Consider the following 21,802-nt stretch of genomic DNA (forward strand, 5'->3'; position numbering starts at 1 on the left):
AATTAAACATTCAAACGCAGACACGCATTTCTGCAAATGGGCCCCCCAACTTCCCTTTTTTGAACACTTTCTTCAGAAGGAAATCTCACACAGCTGTTGTAAGAACACTACATGGCATCTGCAAAATGTCTATTGTACAGACCAGGGTGAGAAAACAGCCTCAAACACCAACAAGCTGGATCTGACCACTAATTGAAGCCATTGTTTAGGAAAATTACTCGCGTGTGGTCTAACAACTCATATGAAATCAGTGATTGCTGCAAATGAAAAAGCAGAATTATATACCACTCCCATCCCCCATCTCTCCCAAAAGGACTCATGCTAGAAACAAACATTTACCATCACACACAGACGCACTGCTGGCTTACACTGTGTATTTTCTATGTTTTTTAACCGCATCAGATGCCAAACAAACTGAGTTACTGATATGGTCAACAAATACTAAATAGAATTTTTTTAGTCTGTGAGAAAACCAGAAATGTGTCCCTCGTTTCTGTTTTCCATCCAGTAGTTTTAAATAGAATAAGCCATTTCTAGCTTACTGCCTATCTTACACCTTATTTACACTGAATTTTTATCTCCCAGTGCATCTTATTTTTTGTTGGCATTCCCCACCATGCAGTTTACATGGTGATGAAGAAATAGCCTTGCAGGCATTGAAAAAGAGATACAACATGTTAAGACATAATTCCCTGCAGGGCATTCGAGGCTGAATTTGCTGTCACAATGAGTCCAAGCTTCCATAACTATCCGTGTTTTATGTGGATTTGAAACATAAAATTAGATTCATCTTAATCTTCTGAAACAGCAATCTTCCCATGAAAGCTGAGAGACAACAGCATATGAAAATGGTAAAAGAGAGAGAGAGGGCAGAATGAAGACAAGAACTGAATAATATGAGATGCCACACTCTTCTAGTAAAGGAAGTAAAGTTCCCTTATGGGTAATAATATATCATGAAAACTTCGCTGAAAGGGATTGAGTTCCTGCCAAATTTCTTGTTTACACACAAGTGATCTCTGCCGAGGCTTCTCAGTGAGCCAAGTATGCAAGAGCACCGAGGAAGCCAGCACTAGAATAGAAGTCACTACTGTTCAGAGGAACATTTGTGACACAGTGCATTTCGTAAGATCTGATTTATGGATATGGCCTCCATTCACCTAGACAGGGACACAGAGCAGCAACCCAAGAGAGCTAAAGTTCAAAACAATAAATCTCAAGTTTCCTTGGTCAGTCCAAGAGCAGAGCTTAAGGAATATACTGCCCTAGTTTCCTGGGACCAGATTTTGCAGCTGGAGCAACTTCAAGGTTTTTTTTGTTGGATTTTTTTGTTTTTTCCTGAAATGCTTCCGATAGGTAGCTTGCTGTGCTGCTTCACTGCCTTTGGGTTACTCACTCAAAAATCTGTTTTTAAAAAAACATTCTCTCGAGTCAAACACTGCTTTTTTTCCTTTGTTCACATTTTAAATGCTGAGAAGAATATATTACTGCCTGCAACTAATAGAAAGCACAGAACCTGAAGGTGAGAGGAAAAAAAAAAGAAGTGTTTTGGTTTGGTGATTCAAACTGACAGAGGAAACACGCAAACTGAAATCTTCCTAAAATAACGTGGAATTAGAATGCGATTCTTTTTATATTTAATTTAAATCACATGAAGGTTCTCCTTTTACTGCCATTACTTCAGACTTTCGCAAGCATGAGTACACAGTTTTCACTGTCATCTCAGAATCAATGAAACAAATAGGAAAAAGTTTTCAAACACTTTCAAATTCATTTATTTTCCTGTCTCATTCACCTACCTCACTGCTATTAAAAAACACCAAATATTCTGCACACTCGTATTAACCAATTACAGACTTGCAATTTTCAGTTGTTCATTGTTCTAGATTTTAAAAGAGAGAAGCATCAGGACATAACACAGATAGCAGGACACACTAAATAATGACAATTTTTACAGCTGTCAGGTTAGCTGGATTATACATCTTTCCAGCAATGCAGTCCTAAAAATCTGTCAGTTTTCACTGATTGACGGGCGTCATCATTCTTGCAACATATATTTCTACCTAATTAAGAACACTTCTGCCAAATGTAGTGCCTTATTTGGCCTAACTTATTTTCCTGCAAAGAATGCGGATAAAGTTATTTTCCAAAGCTTTTTATACAGACAGGCAAATAAAAGGCACTTTAGTGCCAGAAAAGGCACTTTAGTTCCTGACTTACAGTAGAAATAGCTTGTGTGGAATTGAAAATCAATGAAAATGTTTTGTTGATTGGATTTACTGAGCCTGATTCTGACCATATCCCCAGCTGTGGCTCCCCAGATGAAGCTGCAGCGACAGGGACAAGATGTGAACATACAACACCTCTTGCCACAAGCCCACTCTCAGTCCATAGCTGTGACACAAAAGATTGCCATCTACTTGAGAATCCAATTCCCGCTCTCCTGGTGCGATACCTGCAGCAAATATTCATGCTCTCTACTGTGCTGTCCTATGTCCATTCACTCAGGTAAGATCCTAGTAAATAACAGGCTTTCTGCAGAGGGACTATGAGGTGACAACCCTTTTTCTGCTTCACCAAATACATTCTTGCATTATTACTCAAGTTCTTGTACTGCAGTAACCCCTCAAACTCCACTACAGAAGTTATTCTCAGTGTCAGTAGCCACGTCCTGAAACTATCTTAGCTTCCTCCACTGCTATCAATCAAGTCCTTACAAGGCAGTGCACGGCGGGTCAGGGAGTCCTAGCTACCTTCTCTGCCATGTTTCTCACACAAATCCTAGAGCATAAGGGACAGGGAGAGACAGTATGCTTCTCCATATCAAAGCTCTCAATTGTGAAATGGAGCTGATGAAAGAAAAAAAAAAAAAAAAAAAAAAAAAAAGTGATATTTTTAGAATAAAAAAATTATAAATTAACTCAGCTCATTGACTAAATTAGGAATAATTGGTCAAGTACATACTCATAAAACACACAGAGGCACTGCTGTAGGTAATAAGCTCTGCTGACTTTCTCCTAGCTGTTGACTTGATGCTCTCTGCATGTAAGTTCTGCAACCTCACATCCAAAATTGTGATGAAACACAGGACTCTATTATTAGGTGCTGCTATGCTAAGACCCCAGAGGAAGTAAGGACTCAATTTAACTGTGTTTATGTTAGATCAAAATAGATGCACAGAAAGCTGCTGGCATAGGTATGTTGCAAGACTCTTTATCTACAAACTTCAACATATTGTTTTTAATATCATATTTCAGAGAATGAAATCAGTTACAAACACTGTCCGATGAGATTTCAACTTATTTATAGGGGTAATACAGTACTACATTTCACTATGTTAAATTAAATTCAGAAAACTTTGTCCTCCAGTTTGTTTTCATGCTCTGGGAATAAAATAGAGACTACAATTTTATAGAGAACATTGTATCATGGTACACATCTCTGCTGGAAGAAATCCAGATCCGCTGAAGTAAATATGCTTTTTGATTCCTCTCTGTGTCTTTTCAACTCTGTGCTCCCATAGGATTTACCCTGAATTATTCAGACACATCTCAATAAGATTTCTGTAATTAAAGACAACTAAAGAAATAGAATTTGCTCTATTTATATCCATTTGCTATTTGGAAATTGAAATTCTGTTATGAGCATTCAGCACTGTTATGGAAATCTGAAGTCCGGTACAGACCTTCAGCGTGATTTCCTCTCCAAGTATAAAATTCCATCTAAAGAACAACAAAGTGATAATAAGCTGCTCCACAAACTTACCTTGTTTTTCTTTTCTGTTTCCTGCTACGAGCCTGACGTAGCTCACATGCGCAGAGTTGGGGCTATTCTAGAGAACTTGAAGCAACTTCATACACTTCACTAACTACTTTCAGACACCTAACATTTTCACCAATAATTTCTCAGTTTGCCTGCTAATTCTTATTTCTTATTAAATATTTTATTATTATTAATTCTTAATTCTTGTTTTCAACAGCCAACATAAATCAGTTTTCAAGTCTTCATCTTTTGGAGCCTTTTATTCAAACCTGAATGGACGCCTAACATTTTAAAGAGATTTAAGGTGAAACAGGTACTTTAAATACACAGCCCATATAGAATGTAAGTTTTCATCAGCTCATGTGGAAAAACACACCAGATTTCAGTACAAGTTGCTTTTCATCTGAGTGTTGTTCAGACACGAATGTCAAACATTTACACAAACAAATTGATACATTTGATACAGCTCATTCGTTTGCTTTGTTAGTCAGTCTGATTGCTCTCTTTTTTTTTCAGATATACATAGGAATGACTAGAGTGAGTAACCTCACAAAAGAAACATTTAACCTTATCCCTGATGTAAACATCTCACTCTGATATTGCAATGTAGGTAAAGGAAAACATGGCAATTTACCAGAACAAGGTCAATACCACAATAAGGTAGATGTTTCCCCTTTCAGGTTAACTTCTAAGGGAATTAAAGCGTTCCTCCCTAGCACAAGTAACAAAATGGCACATGCTACAAAGGTGTGCCTTTTAAAATCAAGTATAGCAATCTCTGTAGTCCATCAGTTTAGAAAGAGAAGCGTGCACACAGTTGTGAACTGTTTTTAAAAGTACACTGTTTATATTCCAAATGAACTAAGTAATGAACCATGACTGTAAATGCTACTTCTCTCTCGGTGATACGCAACACGATTTAGTGCACATATGACACATTTATGTGCACGCTTGTACATATGCCTAAAGGAAAAAGGCAAGTATATAGACAATAGACACAGCAAAATGAAAATCTGGATACTCTTCTATCAATAATTTAGCAACTTTTATAATCACTGAAGAAACATGATGGTCACTCTTGGAAAACGAGTGCCATATGAACTGTTAGTGCAGCACATGTGAGTTATAACCTAGCACATACTGAGGAAGCCTACTGCGAGAAATTACCAGTTAACATCCAACTTTTGCATTCCACATTTATGCAATTAATTAGAGAACACTTAACATTCTCTCTAACTTCAAGCTCTGCATGATCATATTTGATCATGAGGGAATTTAAAATCATTTATGTAGCCAAGGTTTAAATACATGAGGAAGCAGAGATGGTGATGACTAGAAAGAGAAGCATGAATATGTAAAGTGACAAACCAAGCTGAGTGAATATCAAAAAGCCAATACAGACTTCACAAGAAAATTTGTCCATGGAAAGGTATAGTTGCATAAATAAATTGGGAAATTTTTATTTATACAGGAAATATGTAGAGATATTGTTGTATATTAGGAGACTTTACTAGTCCATCAGTTGTGTCAGACACAAGAAGTAAACAAATTTAGGACGTGATAGGTATATTAAATAAAAAGTGACAGAGCATAGTACTGAATCCAGCACAGGGTTTGCACTGCGTCTCTACCTACAGCTCCCTGCTCTGAATTTTGGGAAGAAATATTTGTATTCTTCCCCTTCTCTCTAGTACATACAAGGCAATGGTTAGAGCAACCACAGTCGCTGTAGTTTGTCAGAATTTGTTGGCCAGCCACAATGAATTTCTGATATCACTCTTACTTTCCCCTCCAGCATTTGTGGCATTATCCATTAGCTGTCTTCCCTCAGGATTATTTTCCCAGAACCTGACCTGAGGTCTTAATTCAGAGTGTACCTTGGGTAGACACAGCCAAATATCCATCGCCCCAGACCAAAATACCTCCTAGTAAATCAATTGATGTAGGTGAGTCACCTTGCAGCGATAGCCTTAAGCTTAGCAGAATACTTAGTAGGCTTAGTTACGAGATAAAGAAGGTCTTTAATATGCAAGTTCACTGTCCAGAGGGATCTGAGGGAGACATTTGAGACTACAGTTTAAAGACTGGTTATGAAGAGACTAATGAGAACTCATTTGAAAGGTGCTGAGAACCCCACCCCCCCTCAACAGTTCCAAATCACTTCAAATGAACATCCTTCTAATTGAGGTGCAACAGACATTTCAAGACACATATTCTTAACATTACTGCTGTATTGTACTCCTCACTTTTTGCATAGTACTTTTTGCATAGAATCCCCCCACTCTGGGGACTGTCTAGGATACAGACTCAGTCCTGTCATTCCCATCCACAGTCACTCACTTCAGGGCTGAACAGCCTTACCACTCAGAAGGAAACTTTGGCAAAGATCAAACAAGCTACATTTGGAAACATTACTGTAATGAATCTTTCTTTGCTTCCCCAAATAAAGTAACAGGGAACAAATCCTCATCTAAGCTACGCGGAGGAAGTGATATCAATTTCCATTGGTCCAGAAATGCTTGTAGTCAAATACATCCATTTATTATCTGTGACAAGGTTGGAGATGTTAGACAAATTACTTTATTATTCTGCAAAAATACCAGCTTGTCATTAATATTAGCCTCTGTCTTTAAATTCAGAGATATAAGCAGCTTCTTCATCTTTCTAACTACATCACGCTGTAATCCGATGTACCATATAAGGAGCTGTAATATTTAAGGTCTTTTAGCTAGTACCTCTACATCCTGATTATCCTTTAGAAATTAAATGCTTTCAATATACATTTGTAAGAGAGACTAACAATCTCCTGCCACTTGAAGAGCGAAGATGGCAAATGATGGCTGGATTTTTTTGTTGTTGTTTTGATGCTGCCAAGCAGGCTGATGACTTTATATTCTGTGTCCATGGCTCAATGACCCACAAATCTCCTTTGATATGCCAGGCAGGAGAAAGAACCAAGCTGAACGGATCAAGAGAAGAGTGAAAATGCTTCAGCAAGGGGCCCCCGATGAAGCCATCATGTGACAGAAATCCTAAGACTCTGTTACGAAGGGGAGAGGCGAGCGAGTGAGCGAGAGAAAAAGAAAAAAAATGGAATAAGGCATTGTGGTGGCACAAGCTGATAGAGACGTCAGAGACGCTTCAGTAATCTCACGACGCTTTGGCCCAGTGTGCGGGCAAATGAGGCCCATATTCAGCATGGCGTGACGGGTAGGACCACCCCGAAAAAGCTGCGAGGGGGCAGGCAGTTGGACAAATCAAAGCAGAAGAAAGTAATTTTCGATAAATTAAAGAAATCTCCATGGAAATTAGCATGAAACATTTTCTAATCTCCCGCTTTTCACTGCCGACAAGGGTCACTGGTTTAACTTCTCTCTCTTATTTTATTATTCCCCAGCCACATTCCTCTGCTTTTTTATATCCCTCAATTTTTACTACCTCTTTTTCTTCCAGTCCATCATTTTTAGCCTTTCTTATAGCAGCTTCTTAACCCTTTTAGGACTTCCCCCAGTAAATATTCTGGAGAATTAACTGATCCATTAGAGTTTAAAGGACATACTCTGAAGCACTTGCCTTTTCGAACCATCTGCAGTATTTTGTCTACCGAGAACGCCATCATTTCAGCTGTGATCAAAGTCAAACATTCCTTTACTGCAAAACCCGAAAAAGACTGCTTTACACAATCTCTTGTAGAGACAGGGTGTGTGCTGACACCACTAAATACCAGCTGCAAATGCAGTGCTGGAGGTAACAGTGCTAAGTCACAGCATTGACTTATTTTGCTTTCTAACATATATTATTTTTAATATAAAAATCTCGTCTCTTACCCCCATTCTGTTCTTGTTAACATGATATTAGCATCTCTTCTTTATCACCTTAGATCCAGAAAGTCATTTTTGGAAGTTTATTTCAAATTAACCTGAATTAAGTATCCTAAATGCTGACAATAGGTGAAAAGTAAATATGAAATTGCAATGAAGTTGTCTAGTGAAAAAAAAATTGCTACTGTGCACAAGGACATTGAGAGACTGGCACCTGTCTGTGGTAATTTTGCAATCATAGGCATGAAATCTACAAAACTTCAATGATCTGTGATCCATGGCCTATGACATATAGACAAAAAACAAAACAAAAAGATGAGCAGGATTGGAATGACTACTTTCTCAAAGAATACCTGCACAAATTCACTTCTGATAAAGTGTCACTTCTCCTACACCACTGGCAAACAGTTAAGGTCCAACCTATCTTTTTAGGATTTATAGTATAGGTATTTTATGACATATGTCAATAAATTCAGTTCTGTGGTCCCCAAAGAAAGTTGCATCTGAGACATCTTTCAATAGAATAAATTTTGAAAGACATAGAAATACAATGGCGTGTGAAAAGTTACATCTTTATCATAAAATAAATATTAATGTCAAACTTAATTCAGCCTTGCGTTCTTTTTTTCTGCCACTTGTAGATGCTATCGGATCTGAGGATGAATCTTCTCAAGTTTCATAGTAGGTCACAGAAGTACATTCCCTGAAATGATTTCTATAAAAACTGGTCCAAATATGTCATTTGCTATCACGGAAGAAAGGAGCTCTATGTAGAATGATAACTGGTACGGTTTCTATCAGTTTTACTACTTGCACAAGCAGTGTGCTACATGTCTCTCATTTTCTTGAGCAAGACAGATGCCTCTGGTGTGAAAAATACAGATGTTGGAGCATGCAGAAGACAACTGTGGTTTATCAAAAATACACTACTGGCACTGACTGATGTCAGACTTAATCATTCAGCATCCTAGCGGGAGCGAGTGAATTATTGGGTCTTAGTCATGTGTGGTTTATGTTTAAAAAGTAGTACGTCATCTTGTTTCTTCTTTACAGGGCTTGGAAACTATTGAGCAGACAGCAATGCCTGGGGCTATAGGTAAGAAGCTGAACAGATCCTAGAAATGAAGGTGCATGACAAGGAGTATAGACATGGACAAGTATCCATGCTTCTTCTGAAACAAATGTCAGTGAAGGGCAAAAAAAAATCTACATTAGAAAGATTGCTTTGAAAGGGATTGGAAGGGAATGGAAGAGCCATGCTTACTTGATAAAAACATTTCCATATTTTATCTCAATAAAATATACACAACTTAATTTTGTGTTTAAATATATACACAGTTTAACAGATTCTTAATTTATTCACTGTTTATCATATTTTAGATGATGATTAAACAACACTACACACACGTGCACAAAACCGTAGACAAGGCTGATGTCATGGAGATTTCACCTGTACACAGAAATTGTTTCTATTCAAGCATTTATTTTGAGAACTACTGTGTCAGGTGCTATGTATTCTCACTTCAGTTTGTCTAAAAGGCCCCTTCCTTACTTTTAGAGTCCTCTGGAAGTTTTCCCTTTAGCCACAGTGTCACAAGTTTATGAGGAAATAGAAAATGAAGATGAGGTATATCAAAACATGTTGAAATTATTCCCTGTTGTACAGCATGACTCAACTTCATAATTGTTTTACAATTCTACAATTCTAACTCATCAGAAGCCTGTTACATGAAGGTATTATTGCAGGAAGGAAAAGAAGAAGGCTGCTTTTCCTTTAAATTGTAAAATGGCTAGAAGAGACCTAGACAGCTGGGAAGTAATGTCTCTTGCAAACACCACGCCAGCTCTGAAGCTATTATTTATATGATCACAGACGAAGTCAAGTTTGACAAGTTATTGGAGCTCTTCCCACAAGTGAGATTTGCAGGATCGGGCCCTATCACTATATTACATAGGATGGCAATGATCTGCTCACACCTTTAGCACAAAGGCAGAAATAAGAACTGGCTGTGTGACTCATTAGCAGTCACAGAGATGCAGCACATTGCCCAGTCAGGCTTACACCATTACTGCCAAGTGCCTGTGATTACCCCTCCAGGATCCTGAGAAAGGTGTCAGTTAGACCATAACAAGCAATGCCTCTATTGTGCATAGCTTTTTTTAGATTTTTCCCATCAAGAAACACAATTTCAGCGTTAATGTTAGTTAGCCAGCTATGGGAATTCAGGCTGTCATCCAAAATTCATGTGATATACTTTTTTTCTGAATTATATTTCTTGATGAATTCGTGATTAGGTAAACAGCATAATGCATAAAGGAAAAAGTATATTAATCTGACTATTGCTTCTTTACTCCCATTAATGGTGGATTTAAGTTGCCAGAATCCATAAATACAACAGCTTCCTTTAAAAGCAGTAAAATAATTTTCCTGGATAAATGGAGACATTCAGGGGATCATTATTGGGAAACTGACATTATATTCAGCACAGAAATAGATCTCCTCCAGACTTCAACACATACAAATGTGAAGTCAAGTCATTTAGCATTTATTTCAGCAGAAATGGTTTGTCTCCTAATTGAGGAGCTTTGGTCAGACCAAAAAAAAAAAAAAAAAAAAGAGAAGGGAAGAAAGAAAAGCAAAGAAAGAGAGAGAAAACTATAATAACCTTCTAGTACTTTCACTAAACTACTGCTGTTATAAACATGCATTTCAGTGGTCCCTGAGACCACAAGCCACAGACTCCAGGATCTTTGCTCTTTGCAGTGTCGGCTAATTCTACAAAGTCTTGAGCTCAAAAGATCACTAATAAGTTGATACTTGACAGCTGAGGCTCTCTGGTCATCTCTGGTTCAAATCTGAATGTGAGACAAACAGAACCCTGGACAATCATGTGGTGAATATCTGCCAATCTTATTTTGATAACCTTCCCACCAAGACAAAGCATCATTACAAGTGTAAACACATAGAATGGAATCATATAATCATGGAACTCTTAGAGTTGGAAGGGACCTCTGAGGGCCATCCAGTCCAACTCCCCTGCAATGAACAGGAACACCACAGCTAGGTTGCCCAGGGCCTGATCCAGCCTTGCCTTGAAAGCCCCCCAGCATCAACAGGCCATCAACTACAGCACAAGGTAACCTGCTCCAATGCCTCACCACCCTCACTGTAAAAGATACACCACAGGCCCGCTATTTGAGTGCTGAAACCTATCCTCAAAAGGAAAATTTAAAGAAAATAAAACATACAGTTGGAAGTAGTAACCCATTAGACCAGTCTGCAAGCAGCTCACCCACAGGCACATCAAAGAAGTTAAGTGGCATTTGTCTTCAATATACAGACGGACAGTTTTACAGCACACAAAAATCATCTAAACAAGTGTTTGCCTTCACTAGTGCAAAACCTTCTTCCTCTGCTCATTACTCATTAATCAGGGACTGGAAAGAATGCCTTGCCACCAAATGCTTTGAGAAATACATTATCATCTCATCAGTCAAGAATGCATATTACAACTATCTACAGCATGAAATTGATATTTTAGAATATATCTGTTCTTGCAGCCATATACATTTACTATTTTTCACATACACTAACCATAGAATATGATCATAAAAGCCTTTTCCAGTTTGAACAGAGGAATAGGAAGTCCATTTTAACTTCGATATCTAGATAATGCTTGCAATGCTGGGTAGAGTACTTTCACTCTGTCTGACTTCTCATTCTATCACTCTAATAGCATCACCTCTATAAAGGTCCTTCATTGCCTTCTCGTGACTGGGATTTATCTAGACACATCTGGTAAGGTTTTCTAATTTGTAGGGATTATCACAGAAATATAAGAGACACAGCGGTGCAGAAGAGGGAGAACATAAAATACGAATGTGAAAGGGACTGAACCAATCAATTTTCCTTGGCACACAAACCACTCACATCTGTAACTCAGATTAATGATTAGGAAGAAGTGTAAAAATGCAGAGCTGACATCCTTCTGTTTGAACAGAAGGTTTCTCCACAACAAAGAAATTCAACTTTCAGCAGGAGAAGGAAGTTACTAAAGGAAATTTGGGGAGCAGACACTCAGAGAAGCACCATACAGCAAGAGTAGTATAGCTTCTTACGACAGAAGGATCGACATGTCACAGATGGAAACAGCTGTACGTAGCAGCCTCAAGACTCATATTAATCAATCACTGACCTCATTCCTTCCCCCTCTCGTGATTGGACTTCCTCAGGAATATAGCACTCATGGATTGTTGTGTACCTACAAGTGCAGAGACCTTGCAAAGTACAGTTTTTGCAGGTTTAAGAGAGGAGGAGGAGGATAGCAGAGTGAAAGAGTGGAGGGAGAAAATCTGATACTGAGAAAACTCAGAAAATAACTACGTTTTCTTTCAATCATTGCTTTGTCATCTAAGTAACATTTGATTCAATACTTAAACTTTAAAATCTTCTCTAAATGCACAAAATACAATTATTTCCCCAAATTACAGTCTATTAAATGCCACAAGGAGGACAAAAAATACAACAGCATGCATTTATGATCATCTTCTTGACTTCTACAGAAAAATACAGTATTTTCAAAATTAAGTTAATTTTCTCAACTGAATCAATTACAAAATTCTATTCTGTTACCTCAGTGTTAATCAACACTAACTCCACTACGCAGTAGTTTTAAACCAGTCCATAACTGGCATGAGGATAAAAGTAAACCCTATATGTAAGTACACTGCAGCGCTGTATGTGTAGATAACTAACCTACAATCATCTTACCTACTTATATTGTTGCAGAAAATTTTATTACTGTGGTGAAAGGTTACTTTTACTCTTCTTTCCCATTTTGACATATTAAGAAGAAATTTAATATTCACATTCAGCACACGAATATCACTAGCCAAAAGATGACACCTTTTGGTTAACTGCAGAGCACCAATACAGTCAGTTGGTAAACAGGCTCCAGAGAACACTTGCAAGATAAGAGAACATTCATGTGAAAACAGTCTTTGAACCCCAAGTTTTCATTTATCTGGGTTTTGATCATTTCTGTACAAGTTATTGTTTCACAGCAGTAATTTGGAACAGATAATGCGATCAGTTTTACAAACAGCTAAAGGAAAAACATTAAAATAGAGGACATCAAAACAGAGCAGCTTCTTGGTTTGGCACTGTTCACAGCCATACACATTCACACAGATGTTTATTACAAAGGCTATCCAAAGCTAGGCAAATGTTGTTCTGCCCAGTAGTGCAAAAGTAGTCCTGTGGAAAAACAATCCACTCAGTTTTGCCTTTCTCAGTGCATGGAAAGACAAACCTTCTTGGGGAAAATTACGGAGATGTTGCTCTTTTTCCACCACATTATGGTGTGGGAACACTTGAGTTCTGTTTCAGGTTTCCATGCCCACAAAAGGGGCACCTTAAACATTTCTGGGTAGCTTTGTGAAGGAGAAACATGCTTGCAGTCTCTTGATTCGGTAACCCCCCCTCTACAACACACTACCTAAAATTTTTGAGGTGACTCTACTCTTTTTCCAGCTCTTCTTTGTCTACCCTTTACTTTCAGGATACATTTTATCATTAGCAATCTGTTTGCCTGTCTTTACTGAAGCCACAGCTTCTATACAAGCAGTTTGTTTGTTGGAGGTTATGGGGTCCACTTTCTATTTCTAAAAGCAGCATGAGAAGGAATGGTAGTGACAGACCACTGGCTTGGGCCCCAGGCTGTCATTACATTCAAATCTCCCATTGCTTCCAGACTTCCCTATTAGTTACACTAGAGCCTCCAGCTCTCTGAAGTTGGAGAGCTGGCAAAAATGTGGAGGGCTCTGGGCTTCCCTGTTAGCAGCAAACAACAATGCTCTCTAGGGCAAAACTAATGGGGGAGCTCAGAGCAAGCGTGAATTTCAAGATGAGCAGCAGCTGGGCTTTGCTGACAACTTGCCACCTGATCTCCTAATATGGGAGAAGCTGTAGGGCATGAGAAAGAGGAAGCTGGGGGCATGTTTGGAGGGGAGATTGATGTGATCTGATCTGAACCTGAAAAACGGCCAGTTTCGTTCAGACAAGAAGGGTGAATGAAGGCTTTAATGCATACTAGCCTGAAAACGGCCTATTTAGATAACATATACTACAAGCTATGAAGTAATGCAGGACAGTTAATAGCTTTAGGGATGTATTTGAACATCCAGGATACACCACACGAGACAGCTTTCTTGTTAGAAGGAGAACTATTTTCAATACAGAGAGTCAACAGTGGGTGTTCTTTCCTCTTTGCTACATTACTGCATATTGTGCATTTGATCTGATTCACGACCTCAGGATAAAAAGCAGGAATTAAATGCTAAGAATCAGTGTGAAAAAGGACTCCAAAACTTGTTTAAAGAAAGAAAAAATCCAGAAGCCACAAGACCTTCTTTAAACAGAGGACACATATAATACAGCAGTACACCAAATACACAAACACTGGAGTCTATTTATGTAGACTAATGGATCAGAACATCAGCACATTGTGACAATAGCAGCTTAACAGTGACAAGACAGTTGGCCCAAGCACAGAAAGAGAATTTCCTACTCAAATGTTACTTTTGCAGAGGTTGTACAGCACAATATTCTAAGCACAGCTATTCCCAATGGACTCAATGTACACGAGAACTCAAAGGGTTAGATACTGCCTAACAGAAGGTGTATGAGCCACCCTTCAGACCTTAAGAGAATTAGATTAGAGAGATCTAGGTCTACAGGGGTCACCTGATTACTTCAAAACTTGTCAGTGACTTTGCTTTTACATTTTTACTAGGTTTTCATGACTTCTGACATCTTTACCATGACAAAATTACAGTCATGGCATGCGCATCCAGCAGGCATGCAGGTCAGCATACATCTTTGTGGATCTATGGTATCTGTTTGACACTCATATGCCTCTGTTCTACAAACAATCAAGGATGATTTTCTGCCACAAGAAACAGCTGCTAAATCTCCCCTTTGCCTTCACCTCTTCTCAAAGGAAACAACAGAACATACCTATGCTTCTGCCTCCTGCCCTTGCTCTAGTGCAGCATTCATTCTTGCTCAACACACAGCTTTTCTCTCTGTAATAAAACCGTGCCTCATTTTTAACTATTTTATGCAATACATACATAGAAAATTGCAAGAACTACGAAAAGCCACTGGAGTTCGAAGACAAGAACCTAAGCAAACATCAATCTCTCAACTTCAGCATACTCCACAGATGCCACACTTTCATCTGCATGTCCAACATTTCAAAGTGGCCTTTCAAAATGCAGCAGAGGGAAAGTACTTACCTCCTAGTACAGAATTTATTTTTTAATCACTGATTACGGATGTGTGATTTTACAATCTGTAGTGGTGGGGGTGGAGAGGCAGCAAGGAACAGGGGTGCGGCGAGTGCCATCAAGCATTGCTCACTGATCTTGCTCTCCTCTAGGCAACAGGAGGAAAAGTGCAAGGTTACTCACAAGGAAAATTTCTCTTTTAAGTTTGAATTCATAGGAATGGAGGTGTATAGCGATAGGAAATAAATCAGTCTTCAGAGCTGCAGGGCTGCATGGTGCCTGGCAGAATGCAAATTTTACTTTCCACTGAAAAAGTAAACTGGAAGACTGGGAAAAAAACAGCACACTCTGTGGTTCTCTCACTTCTGTCCTATGAGGTTTAGCTTTTTTCCCTCTAAAATCAAATCTGCTTCTACAGTAAGAAGGCTCATGTAAACAGAGAGATTTGTTCAGTTTCACATATTCATGACTTACTGCTTCAAATATCATAATAACCAGGGTACCAAAAAGTCATTAAAGGTAGCTAAAATCATCTCATATTCTTTCACAAAACAAGAATTAAAAAAAGTTTTTGTGAACAGCTAATAGAAAGTGTGAGGTTGGTTGTTCCTTCCAATCCACGGTGCATTTAATTCCTTAGAATGGAACTAACAGAGCACTGCAGGTGATGAAATGGTAACTTTCATCTTGAGAAGAAATATTTCCATACATTAATAGGAAGAAGAATATAAAACCGGGAATCGGACTTTCTTTGATTTTTGGGAGGAAGGAGGTTTCTGTGATTCCGTGATTCTGTGAGGTTGTCATCTTTGCTTGAAAGAAACATTTTCTACTGTGATTTATGTTTTGACCAATTTCACACCAGGACCATAAAACACTGACAAAGAAATACACATCAGTTGTGAAATAGCTGCCCCTGGGAGAGGTGCTGCACTGTGTGCCCAGCACCACAGGGCAGTGAGCTGCTGAACCCAGTGATTCAGCAGATAACAAGTGCTACCCCACATCTTCATGGGACAAGTCACAAGCCTTGAAGAAACCAGCATGACTAGAGAAACACGCCAGGTGACGGCTCTAATAGCACTTTGCTGTAAGGGTAGGCGAATGAAAGCAGAGTCAGACACTTCTCCCTCAACTCAAAACATTCAGGATAAAGTGGCTCAAATACATCCCAGTTTTAATCCATTGGGAACATGTGAAACAGAAAGGCTGCAATTCACCAATTAAAAAACAAAACAAAATAAAGCAAGAACCCTAAAGGACAGATACAAAATAATCTTCAAGATACTGAGAAAATAATACAACTGGTCTGCAGCAAAGTGTCAAGTATAATCAAGTCAACTATAGTAAGAAGGGGGGGGGAGAAAATACCAAGAGTGGCTTCCTTTAGAAGACAGGATGTCTAAAAAAAGGACTTCATCTTTGTAAGTAGAATTGCAAATTGTACTCAGCTTTACTTGCCTCAGTTTTACTCAGTTGAGGCAACACTGACAGCAGGAAAGATGTCAAGCAAAGACTGCCAGCGTACTACTTTTATTTTCAGAGTGGCTTTGTTACATTCACACGTGATCTCTTTGGATGAGTCCAATCTAATTTTAAATCTATTTGACTGCTGTAGGATCTGAAAGAGCTGATCCTGTAGGATTTGAAAGCGAGTCTTTGAACTGAGATCTCAAGAGATAAATGGCAAATACATTAACTTTACCACCTCATTTTCTTTAGCTTACAACTTAATTGTATTTTTCGTAGACCTCAGCAATCATGCTTTAATTAGGTCCCTTTGTCTGATTTGATAACTTGTTTTGCATCTTTCTTACCTTAGCCAACTGCTCCGTGAGGCTAAGCAGATAATATTATGATCTGGTACTTATTTCTAATATTTGCTTCGGTTGAATAAGCTACTACAGGAATTTTGACTTCCCTAAGGTAAAGAACAGATTTACCAAAATAACATCTACATATCAGCAGCCAATACTCAAATAACCCCCTATCTACACCACGTATGTAAGACAGATGTGAAAAGGGATTGTAGCTGAAGAAAACCAGCTAGACAGCCCAGTCCTACAGATAGTCACAGTTTCTCTTAAGTGATCCCGCACAGGAGGCCGGCAGGTGCCACATTTCAAATCACATGAAATTACAAGTTAGCAAGCAGTCTCTCCCCATGGGCTCAAACGCTACCTCCAAAAGGCTCAATATAGGACACAGACCGGAGGGAAATATTATACCCTCTGAAAAGGAATTTCTTTTGTTCATTTCTGATGACATCCCATCTTTCCTCAAAAGGTCCCCAGAAATATTTTTAATTGAGGATACACCTATTAAATCTGCAGTCCCCTTTTCTGAAATACCACGTTAAGTATGCTCTACAGCTTTGAAAAGAACCAAAAACTCTGTAAAACAATCTTTCATGGAGAATACACTGATCCTAAATAGCCTAAAATTTTCAGCCTCCCTCACACATTCATGCTCAAGGTTAAAATAATGTTCTAGCCACTAAATCTGTGGGCTGTTTCCAAAAACTGCTAAATTGAAAATAGTTTCAAAACCTGAGTTTTACTTCATAATGTTGATGATATCCAAAATACTTCACAGGTGATTTCAATTTCATTTCAAGCAACATTTTCCAATTGTTGCATCAAGTTGTATTTCCTGCCGCTACCTGCTCTTTTGTCTGTGATAAACACCATCCTAGAATAATCCTGCGAGACCATGGCAATATTTGAGATTTCACATAATGGAACTCAGGTTTTGTTTCAGGCAAAGTGTAATTTTGTCTCAATCAGCAGTCAGTAGCCACATTGCCAATTAGACTGAAGTACACTTTACAATGAAATGTGCAAAATTATTGGGGGAAAAATATACAACTCGAGAGAGTCTCGACTGTGGGTAAAATAAATATAATTGATGCAGACTGATCCTTCAGTCCGCAGCATTGATTATTATTTATTATTACAAACTCTTCAAAAAAGGATGATTTTATGTCAACATGTTATTTTAGGAAGTGCACAATTGAAGAAAGCATGATTTGCATGGATTGATTCATAAAATATGTTTACTGAATAGAGACGTGCACTTTTACTTGAAATGGTTCTGAATCATCAAGAGAACTCCAGACAATCTCCTAGCACTGCCATTGAAAAGAATACCTAAGTTTTTAAATAAGCTTCAATTAAGAGAATAGTTTTGCACAGAGCCAGAATCTATGCATTTCTTCCTTTTTGTGCAGTCTGCCAGGCTAAACTTAAGAAAACAGTCAGAGCAAATCCAGGGTCACTTTTATTCTCTGTCACCAACTGAATTTGGAAACTGCTCTTGAATAGCAAAGATCAGTCCTGTCCCCTCACATTGATCTCTTTTCCAAGTAGAATACCACCATGCTTTGATGTGACATACAGAATGAGAAGAAAGTAATAATGAAAATCAATGAGTCTAAATATTCTCTACTTGTAACTCACCTGTCATTCCCTATGGTTATGTGCGAGTCCAAGAGAAGGAATTAAATGCATCCGCACCTTTTTCATTTCATTCGGTTTGTAGTCCTGTGCTGAAGTCTAAAACGTCCACTGAACTCATTTGAAAACTAGGCACACCCGGGTGTTCCTTGTGCACTCACAGAAACTTCTAAAATGCCCCCAGTTCTCACACGCTGTTATAAAACACAGGATCCTGCTGCTGTCCATGTTTGCAAAAAGAATTTTATAATAATGCTTTACACTTAATTTATAAGGTTAATTGTCACTGTAATTTATGACCCTACGAACCTGGCTGTGTCCATATGGCTCAACAGAAATCAAAGACATGGAAAAAATTAAAAAATACATAAAATGAAATCATCATAAAGCAAAAAAAGAGAACTACAAGTTAGCAAGCTACCACAGAAGAACCAGACCAACATCAGTACAAAGCAGGTGAGGAGGGCACTAAATCCATGCTGGAAGATCAGCAAATCCCATCAGGTAAAGCAGAGGATCAGGATGATTGGCACTAACTTGTACAAACTTCTATGATGGGAACCTTCACATCACCTGCTGCGTTTGAATCTGTTCTCCTCCCCACACTACATCAGTTCTGCCATTACTCAGATTCTTGCAGGTTTTGACTGATACAGGGCTTGTTTTAGAGGCAAACATTAGTGTTGACTATAGATGCAGCATCAAAAAGTGATACTGTCTCACAGTTTCAGCATAATATCAGGACATAATTTTCTCTGTCAGTGTGTGCAGGGTCCTCTTTGCTGACACGGGAGCTGGAGTGAGCAGTGGCAGAGCCTGGATCTCTGCTCCTGTGCAGATCCACCAGTGACTCCCTCTGACAGACAGGCAGCACCCAGAGGAGGGTCCCTGTAACTCAGAGACTCCATTGCCAAGCTGCTTCATGGCCTGTGTGAAGTAGGGTTTTATTCCCTCCCCTGCTCTTTATACTTTCCCCATATCAAGCCTCTACATTTGGGCTAGGCGAGCAGGAAAGGATTTGCCCCGAATGTCTTCATAACCTCATTTAGAGCACTACAAATAGCCAGTTCACCAGAGACAAGCGGCGATGGTTTACATTCTGTGCCCAGCAGCTTCTACTCCTCTCTGCTGTGTCTCCAGGAACAACAAGGGAGACAAACCCAAGTCTGGAAGGTGTGCTAATTTAGCAAAAGTTTAAGAGCAAACAAAATACACAAACGTTCACGTACTGATGCTTTTTACCTGCTTAGACCTGGAACTACAGAATAGAAGCCTGGGCTCATGGTATCACCAGGCACTGCAGAAGTTGCACTCTCAGAAGCTTGGCACTCAATCAGCATGCCACACTTGCTTCTGCAGGCTAATGATAGGAGACGTAAGCAGGCACTGCCTCAGCTCGGCACATCCCATGCTGGAGGCATGGGGCAGCTGATGCGTATTTGGCAACCAGAGCTCAGACATGTTAGGTATTTAAAGCACACCACTTTCTTCCAGTGTTTAACACTTACTATAAAAATAAAACTGTATTTCTGATCACTTCTTTTATTTTCCCAATAAAACTTTCTTAACGTTAAAATGCAAGACTGGAACACATTAACTTCAATATACAAAAGGGCAACTGTTCCTTGATCTCAAATTCCATGAAATTTCAGGTCACTGTGGGAAAGGCAACAACCAGTTTAGTTAAATGCTTAATGACATAAAAACAGTGATTGATTGCTATAAAAATGGCTCTCAGGGATTACAAAAATGAGAAGACTCACAGAAGTTATTCAATGTTGCCAATTAAACACAAGAAATACTTGGCTGCAAAGCTAGATTTACTGTCAGCCAGACAGGGATCAGTGAAATGTATATATTTTCAGGAAGGAAAATACATTAAAAAGTGAGAAAAACGTCTTATTTCTTTCAAAATTCTTTTAAAATATAATTCATGTGGATTTTAAATAGAAAAATTACAACACAATCCCTTTTAAAGCAAAGTTGAAGCAAAGAAAAAACAGCACAGCCCCCTACACACCACTATATCCTACAAAAATATTTTTCTTCTCCTCTGTAAAAATCAAAGCAAAACTACTGCAGGAGCCTAGAAACACTCCACGTTTTAAAGCCAGGAAATATTGCTGGCATTTCTTTAAGGCTGCAGCATTTGGGTGGCAGGGAGGTGAAAGGGAGCAACGAGGGGGTGTCCGCTGCGCTGTGCCGAAACAGCAAGCAAATTCAAATTGCTGTAAATCGGGATCTTTGTCTTCAATTTCGGAAGAGCGGGCGCGCATCTCATCGCATCTCATCGCATCTCAGCCCAACCGGCGCTGCTCCTGCAGATTCCCAGGCACGAGACAGATGGCAGTGCAACCAAGCTAGAGCACGGGCCGGCAGCCGCTCCCTCTGGGTCTAACTCCTATTATCCACTTGTAAATTAACCTGTCAATTTATCAATCAACACCATCTTGATTCTCCCCTGTTCCACTGCCCAGCATTGCAGTGAATTTGCCTCGTAAATAACTGGGAGCCCCATGTTTGTTAGTATTGTGAATGAGTTTATTATCACTTTGATGACTGCTATGAATCACAAATGCTGCCGAGAGCCTGATAAGAAAAAAAAAAAAAAAAGTACACGCACACATTAACACAGTTGAAACTATTTGGGAGATAAAAGATCGAGTTACTGCGATAGCAAATCATTTCAACTGGGGAAAACGGCTAAAAAAAAATGTAGGTTTTGTGTTGAATGAACTCTTAAAGTACAAAACATGGAACGAAAGGCAACGGCTGTGTGCTCAGGCGCATTTCCCCGCTACAGCTCTGGGATACTTCAACTTGTTCCCAGAGTTTTTCAGACACCCTTGGATTTTATGCCCTACCCAAAAACTTCAGAAGGCAGCGATTTTCCTTTGGGATGCAACAAGTATTTAATTTATTTATTTTTGCCAGTGTAACTCTTCTCAGATCTGTAAGTAATTTATGCTACAAGAAATCTGAAGGAATTCAAATAAAAATAAAAGATGCTTTTAAAAGAAAGTTGAAAGGAAGAGGAATTGGATATAATGTTATTTATGCAATATTTGTGGCATGAGGAAAACGTTAAATTAATAACAAAGGTTCGTTTTGTGCACTTCTGTTTCTCCCAACAGAAGTCTCAGCCTAAGAGCCTTACCTTTATTCAGATGCAAAAAGAGACAAACAAACAAATCAGCCTTGCTGCTTCTGAATTTATCACTTCAAGCACATTTAATATTATATAAAAATAAATGAAAAGAATGTCAGCATTTAAGAATTCTTTGTGAAAAAGGATTCAGCGGCAAATTTGCTCTTTGAAGCCAAAAGAAACACTAAAATCAGGATTGTAAACTGCACTTAAAAATAAACATTATATATTTTTAAATGTATTTGGCTATTTTTCAATAAAACCAATCATTGGCTACATGTAAAAATAATCTAAATTTGCTGACTTCTTTGTGAAGCCTTAAAATG

At 38.7% G+C, this 21,802-nt stretch overlaps 1 long non-coding RNA gene across 1 annotated transcript in view; it reads right to left on the reverse strand.

The window, feature by feature from the left end:
• Positions 1-20,055: 20,055 nt before the first annotated feature.
• LOC125698250 (uncharacterized) overlaps positions 20,056-21,802 on the reverse strand; it is a 43,150-nt gene continuing 41,403 nt past the window's right edge. Inside the window, exon 3 of the long non-coding RNA XR_007379139.1 lies at positions 20,056-20,917. This is a non-coding gene — a long non-coding RNA (uncharacterized LOC125698250). The remainder of the gene's footprint in view (positions 20,918-21,802) is intronic.

Source organism: Lagopus muta, chromosome 10 (genome assembly GCF_023343835.1).
Source record: "Lagopus muta isolate bLagMut1 chromosome 10, bLagMut1 primary, whole genome shotgun sequence".
NCBI lineage: Eukaryota > Metazoa > Chordata > Aves > Galliformes > Phasianidae > Lagopus > Lagopus muta.